This window comes from Danio aesculapii, chromosome 5, assembly GCF_903798145.1.
Source record: "Danio aesculapii chromosome 5, fDanAes4.1, whole genome shotgun sequence".
Lineage (NCBI taxonomy): Eukaryota > Metazoa > Chordata > Actinopteri > Cypriniformes > Danionidae > Danio > Danio aesculapii.
Window position 1 is genome coordinate 21,672,628 of NC_079439.1, and position 8,297 is coordinate 21,680,924.

Below are 8,297 nucleotides of genomic sequence, written 5' to 3' on the forward strand. Positions count from 1 at the left end.
CTGTTGACATAAAATAGTATAGTAAGCACTTTGACAAAAATGTAGGAAATATATTTGGTGAATCAAAAAGTGTGGTAATGGTAACCATTCAATGAGCTAATTCAAAGTTTTGTGCTTAAAATATCATTAAAATGCAACATTTGAACGTCATAATTTAATTAAAAATGAGCCAAATAACTGCAAAAAGGTCCAATTTTGAGAAAAAATAACCACCCCTTTTAATAGGGTGACTATGGGCCTCCAACATGTGCTTGTATAGGGACCCAGAAAAGCTGGGCATTTAATTAGTTTTTCTTTCCTGAAACCCAGAGAAGTGAATGAGCTGGATACGTTTCTGTGGACAGCCTCATCATGAACTGTCAATCAACGGTGCTGTCACTTGCTTAACAGATGACTCGAAACTCGAGTACTCGAGATTAAACTGAACTTTTTTGTTATTGGATACCACACACAACCTTAGTTTATGATGACGTGACAATAACCAGTGAACTTTCTGAGAAACCCAAATAAAGTATGAATTAATCTTTATTGTCTCTTATGTATTTATAAATGCATAATTGTCTTGTTCGAGAAGCCACCGTTTTTGTTTGTTTGTGAATTATGCATTAGGAAATCAATCTGTAACATTTTAATTGTATTCAAATGATCCAAACTTCCCATCATTAGTCTTTGTTTTGTTTTCTTTTATGACCTGCATGTCTGCTTTTGTCTGAGATCAGTATGTAATTTGTGCAGAAATGATTCACCATTTCCTTAGGGAGTGCATAAATTGAAAGAGCAGTGTGTGGCTGATACTGAAGACATGTCGGAAAGTGAGAGAGAGGCCAGGGCTTTGCGAAGGGGTGAAAGCTAAAATTAGAGTTGGAGCTAAACTGTGCAGAGCTGTTTGCAGGAACTGAGTTTAGGGTAAGGTTTAGTGGCAGTCAGTTGTTTTTAATCTTCCATTATACATGCATAAATCAGTGTTTAAAAAAATCATTGCGACAATTACATTTATATGTTTTGGAGAAAGCTAAACATACTTTGTTCTGCTTTTGTTATTGTGCCATGATGATTTTGCTCAGCCTATTCATGTGATGAATGACTTCACTTTACTTTTTTAATACATTGCCTGATGGTTTCTTACAGATCTCCACTTCCTCTTCAGTGGTGTAAGACAAAATAAATTCAATATCAGATTTTGAATATGAAGAAGAATACAGTGATGATTTAATACAAATCCACAAAAATCTAATAAAAGCAGGGCATTCTGAAGATATTCGAGCTGGTCACTGTAAGGAAGCATTATGTGTGAACTTAGTGATTTTTAATGTGATCGTTTTCCTTTTCGGCATCGTTGGAAATGGTGGTGGAATGGTGGTGGATTACTGGTTTTAAGATGAGGAAGTCAGTGAACACCACCTGGTACCTGAGCCTGGCTTTGTCTGACTTCCTTTTCTGCTCTACTCTGCCTCTGAGCAGTAGCAGAATAGTTATGGACACCTGGATCTTTGGCCTCTTCATGTGCAAGTTCACCTCTTTTGTTATGACCCTCAATATGTACAGCAGCATCTTCATCCTAGTCATCATTAGTGTGGATCGCTGCATCGCCGTCAAGTTTCCCGTCTGGGCCCAGAATCGACACACTGTCCAGAAAGCTTCTTTAGTGGTTGGGTTGGTTTTGTTTGTGTCTGCTTTGTTTAGCATTCCATCTGTCAAATTCAGAACTACTGAAAATAAACCAGCAGTAGTCCTATGGTAATCCCATAATGAGCATCACCACAGTACCGTTGTGTTCACACCCTTCACTTTTGGGTTTCTGATTCCATTCCTGATCATTTCCACCTGTTACTCTATTCTGATTTGTAAACTTAGATCAAACCAAATGTCCAAATCCACCAAGCCCTACAAGATCATGACGCTACTGATCACAGCTCTTTTCCTCTGCTGGTTGCCTTTTCAGATAGTTTCAATTGTAGAGTTGGCCCAAACTAGTCCTGCCATGTACAGAGCCCAAAAAGTATGTTATTCTTGCCAGTGTGAACAGCTTTCTAAACCCTTTCCTGTACGCATTCATGGCCAAAGACTTCAAGAAGAAATGTTATTCCTTTCTGTCCAAGATTGAGAGCGCCATTGATGAGGAGACCTGAAGGAGACCAATGAATCACCTGTGATTAACAGTCTTTCCACTGCTGTCTGAAACAAGAAAGTCATATCTCTTTAATCTCCTCTAAAAACGTAAATTCTTACACTCTTTAATCAATAGGTCTCAAACTGGATTCCTGGAGAGCTGCCACTCTGCACAGTTTTGCTCCAACCCTAATAATCAAACACTGCTGATGCAACTAATCAAGTGTTCAAGACGACTAGAGACTATTTAGCAGGTGTGAGTTGAAGGTGGTTGGTGCTGAAATGTGCAGCCCTCCAGGAATTCAGTCTAAGACCACTGCTTTAATCAATTCTCTATTATGAGTACTTTTGCAGCTTTGGAATCTGATAATTGTGAAGAGGTCCCTTACTTTTTTCTGTAGTTATATATATATAGATAGATATTTTAACACTAACAATCCTCATTTTATTTTATTTTATATCTTTTTTAAAGAAATAAAATTCTAACCTTTTAACAATATTTAATCTGACGTTCGTTGCATGTTTGGGTTAAGAAATTTAAGAAACAATAATTTTAACTGAATATAATAATGCAAATTTAATATATGTAATGTATTAATAAATAATAATAAAACTAACAACAGCAAAAAAAAAAAAAAACAGCTAAAATGACCTAATGAATGCAAACACAAGTTTGATTAAAAAAGTTATTGCATATTAAAATGCCATTTTTATGACTTCGAAGACTTCCACAATAATAAAGTTTCCATATTGTGCAAATTTAAACATGCCTAAATGTGTTTTGAAGGTTTTCATGGTTTACATTCCATATAAAAATATATATACATTCCTTCCATTCCACCTAATTTATCAGAAATTTTAATTATTTAATAATAATTATTTAAAAAATTAAATAATTAAAAAATTATTTAATTATTAATTTAAAGAATCATAACTTTGAGTTTACTCTGCTCTGATTGGTCAGTAATTTCTTATTAATCAAGGCGTATAGTAAAGTGCTCACCGAAACGATTAATAAGAGAGATCCTTCAAATACAAAGAGGCTAAGCATGCCACTGCATAAATAAACTAGATCTCAGAAGACTGTGGTGATTAAAGTGGAATATATAAAAATGAGTAAGTGTTATATTGCGCCATGATCTGCACATTGCAAATCTTTTTTGCATTGTTGAACATTATAATTCTTATTTCTGTTTAGTTTCCAAAGAAATGTCCACTCAGAGATGTTTGTGTAAGAATGGGTTTTTAACTGCTGCGGTTCGAACTGTAGTTCTGCCGGATGACTAAAAGTTATCAGTATTGATGGTGAAAAAACTGTACATTGTAGTCAAACCATCCTTCTGCAATCTTATACCAAAAATGGAAATAAAAGCAGTATTAATAGCTAAAAATGTGGGAGAGCGTTGATATTATGTGATTAAATTGTATTGCAATATGGAGCAATTAAGTGTTGATGTTCAAAATTAATTCACAAATACTTGAAAATGAAATGATTTAATGACAATAATTCTCTATGGTTACAACTGAATTAGTTACAAAATAACTGTATAAAATGATAAAATATGAAATGATAAAAACCATATGATAATAATTGTACCCAGCTTAAATGTAAAATAAAGTTACCAGAGGTAGAGGGAGAGACAGGGGGAGGGAGAGACAAAGAGAGTAAGTAGGCCTCAAAGACAGCCTGATAGCAGAAGAGTCAGGGCGTACCCACACTATGTACAGTTGCCTTAAACCGGGCCCTCCTGTCTCCCCCGACGGCCTGCTCTCACATTACATTCGGGTCTGAGCCGCTTACTTCATCGATGATGCGCTGTTCAGTATTTGACACTGTCGATCACAGCATACTTCTGGATAGGCTGGAAAACTGGGTTGGGCTGTCTGGGACGGTCCTCAAATGGTTCAGATCTTACCTTGAAGGAAGAGGTTACTATGTCAGTATAGGTGACCATAGATCAGGGTGGACACCCATGACATGTGGAGTCCCACAAGGCTCGATTCTGGCACCACTCCTGTTCAACCTTTATATGCTCCCTCTGAGCCAAATAATGAGAAAGAACCAAATCTCCTACCACAGCTATGCTGATGACACTCAAATCTACCTAGCCTTACTGCCTAATGACTACAGCCCCATTGACACCCTCTGCCAATGCATTGATGAAATTAACAATTGGATGTGCCAAAACTTTCTTCAGTTAAACAAAGAGAAAACTGAAGTCATTGCGTTTGGGAACAGAGATGAGGTTCTCAAGGTGAATGCGTACCTTGGCTCTAAGGGTCAAACAACAAAACATAAGGTCAAGAATCTTGGTGTGACTCTGGAGTCAGATCTGAGTTTCAATAGTCATATCAGAGCAGTCAGTAAATCAGCATACTATCATCTCAAAAACATTGCAAGAATTAGATGCTTTGTTTCCAGTGAAGACTTAGAGAAACTTGTTCATGCTTTTATCAGCAGCAGGGTGGATTACTGTAATGGCCTCCTCACTGGCCTTCCCAAAAAGACAGTCAGACAGTTGCAGCTCATCCAGAACGCTGCGGCCAGAATTCTGACCAGAACCAGGAAATCAGAGCACATCACACCTGTCCTCAGGTCTTTACACTGGCTCCCAGTCACATTTAGAATAGATTTTAAAGTATTATTACTGGTCTATAAATCACTAAATGGCCTAGGACCTCAATACATTATAGATATGCTCACTGAATACAAACCTAACAGATCACTCAGATCTTTAGGATCAAATAGATTAGAAATCCCAAGAGTTCAGTCAAAGCTGGGTGAATCGGCTTTCAGCTACTACGCCCCTCGCTGCTGGAATCAGCTTCCAGAAATGATCAGATGTGCTCCAACATTAGGCACATTCAAATCAAGACTGAAAACACATCTGTTTAGCTGTGCCTTTACTGAATGAGCACTGTGCTACGTCCGACAGATCGAACTACTATGTTTTTCTCTTCTTTTTAATTCTTTTATAACACATTTTATCAGCTTTTATTTTATTTTATTTTTATTCTTACCATTTTTATGTTTGTTTTTATTTCTCTTATAATTGTTTCTTTTATTCCTGTTTATGTAAAGCACTTTGAATTGCCACTGTGTATGAAATGTGCTATATAAATAAACTTGCCTTGCCTTGCCTTGCCTTGCCTTGCCTTGCCTTGCCAGTAAGTGCTCTCGCTCAGCACAGTAAAGATCTTTTTAGTTATATTGTTTTCGTCGTTTGGGATGCAGTGACACGCAGTCAAATATATTGGCAAACAGATCAGCCACTTTTGACACTCATAAACAATCATCGTGCTGCAGGAATAAGGAGGTTTGCTAAAGCTGCAGCTGTCCTGCAGTAAGAGGTTTGCATCTTTAATAATCTACAACAGTTTGCATTCATTGAATAGTAAGAATGATTAATAAACACATATGAAACAGTCCCTTAAAAGTCACGTCTCGTCTTCAGTTTCGGGTTCAGGCACACTTTGCACTCACACTACAAGCGTACCGCGCCTGAGCCCAAGTGAACCGTGCTCTGGCACACCTCTTCCAACCGGGCCAGGGCCGGCCAACTGAACCTGAACCTGATTCAGAGCACTCACACTTCTCAAACGATCCGGGAAACGGGCCTGGGCACGGTTGCCCAGACAAATGCATATGATAATTTTCATTCCTACATTTGGATTGGTTAATGGTGAAAATGTATGCTAGTTCAATGCTGCTCTCTTACAGTACATTACAGTTTTTCTTAATTGCTAAGACACATTTCTTGAAAGCTGCTCTCCTTTTTTCTAAACTGTGAACACAAAACCCAATTTTAAAGCTACATTCACAAAACCCCAGACTCTTCTTGCAAAACCAAACTTTCACCTCAAAACAGTTCAATCTGTGCTCAAAACTGAACAATGTTGTCAAGTCGTCCCGTCAATCAAAATTAAAAACTTTAATGAAAAGTCACTAAACACTAGACATAGAAAAATATAAAACACAATGCCATGAAGCTGGAGAGATAAAAGTTTATTGTTCACTGTAGACTAAATGCATGTCGCAAAACAAAGAATACCTGTGCATTTAGCACTTGTGCAAAACCACAAAACAGAAATCTTATGCATTTGCCACTTGTGTACAGTAAGCCCATGTAAAAACAATGTACAAAAATATACAAATAAGTGCATTATTCAGCCACAGCATCATATCTCCGCACTTGGTCAGGCCATAGGACTTCATCCACATCACAGGCCACATTTTGTCTAGCCAGGCAACAGGGGAAAAAAACTCCTGGCATGCCGTATCTGTCGCGATCACCAGTGAGCCAGCCTGTGCAGATCGCTGGAGAACTACAAATCTGCCAGCAAAAGAACAACAAGATCCAGTCATGCACCACTCATACACCTGGCCTAGATCTTGTCTGATTGCAAACACTCACAGCTAAAGCCGCTCTTGAAATAATTACTAGGACTATAAAGACAGTGCATGCACATGCACGCACGCATGCACACACACATTGTTGCTGAGTCTTGCTGAACAGTAGTGATGGTGAAATGAAGCTTTTTGAACCAGTGAAGCGCTCGACTCAATTGTATTGGAAAATGGTTCGTTACTCGAAGCTTTCTAAATCAGAGCTCGATGAGGACCTCTTCTGGTTAAAGTGTGGGAAAGCACTGTGTTGCAATAATGTCAAATGTTCACAACTGACCAACTCATTCATGTAGAAATACAACAACAGTAATATAAACAAATTACTCAATTATTGTAGTTTTTACACATAAGGTATATTACATTACACCACAGACTGTAGTAAAATCCAAGATATTCAAAAGTATTTACATGTTATTCCAATTAGTCATTCACCCACCCACTAGTTCCAAGCGGAGATTGAACCAGCGATTCCTGCATGGGAGGCGAATGCACTAAGGAGGAGGCTATGTGAGTTTTGATCCTCGATTGGTCTCACAAAGTCAAGTGATGCAATTTTGCAGGTCAGAGTTCACCAAGCTTGAACTTTCCAATGCAGCGATCTGCAAAACTTGTTGCACAAGCTTGCATTTCCGGTCTGACGCATTCACGTGCGTTTGAACGGAAGTCTGAGAAAAGTCCAGTGTGACCGCAGCTTTATTGATTGTAACAAGATTTTGTGAAGGTGCAAAAGTCGTACTGGAATAAATATTTTGTCTCTAAAAAATGCTTCTTTCAATGTTTTTGACAACATAAATGAAAGAAAGTTCAGAACAAAAGTGACATTGATCACAGGCAGCCAATGAAAATGATGAGAATATGTGTAGTTCAACTATAGAACTAAATCTGGGATTGCTTATGAATCATTTCAGAATCAGCTTTGTTCCAGTACCTAACTTTATTTGTTGTCAACTTTGTTCTGCAAAGCTTTGTAGTTTGTATTAACTAACAGCTAAGTGACATACTGTACTGCATAAACATTCATATTTGAAAATGAATAATAGGCACATTTTAAATCCTACCATTCCTCTTACCATTTGTGTGTTGTTACCTTTGCTCAAATGTACTGTACATTAAAATATAAAATAAAAATCTTTTTCTAAGCATTCTGTGTCCTTTAAGTGCTGGTAATTTTCTTAAACATTGGATAGCCTTTAATTCAATTCAAGCACAATACATTCTAAAAGATGTTTTATTTCTTTTGACAATGTAAACCTTCATTATCTCCTATCTCTCAGAACTTACTGTTTTAATAGCATTATAAATCTCTATTTGCAAGATGGGTTAAGATGCTAAATATACCCATATGATTGTTTCAGTTCATCTTTACAAACTAGATTTGCAATGCATTATATTGTTTTAGTCTACGACACAGAGCTGCAGACTGCACGTTATTTTGGTCACAGTGAGACAATATATAGTATAAAATCTATGAAAATTAAGTGACCATACTAGCCAAAAAATTTGCCTTGACAGGTTTGTTTAAGGTCACACAAGCCCACTTCATTGATGCCGTTTTCCTTTTCTAAGTAATTTTCTACATGTTATCCAAGTTTAATGTCTCGATGACAAGCAAGCAAACAACCAAATAAAAGATTTTAAGAACTAAAAAAAAAAAAGAAATTGATTTACTTCCTGTCACATGAGACGTTTAACTTCCTACTCCTAATTCTAGGATGCAAAATGGAGGCAAACCCTCCCAAATAAAGGCAATTTTTGTGTTATTAATTTTTTTGTTCACAAA

At 37.1% G+C, this 8,297-nt stretch overlaps 1 pseudogene; it reads left to right on the top strand.

The window, feature by feature from the left end:
* Positions 1 to 802: 802 nt before the first annotated feature.
* LOC130228335 (C3a anaphylatoxin chemotactic receptor-like) lies at positions 803 to 4,689 on the top strand (annotated as a pseudogene).
* Positions 4,690 to 8,297: the final 3,608 nt, after the last annotated feature.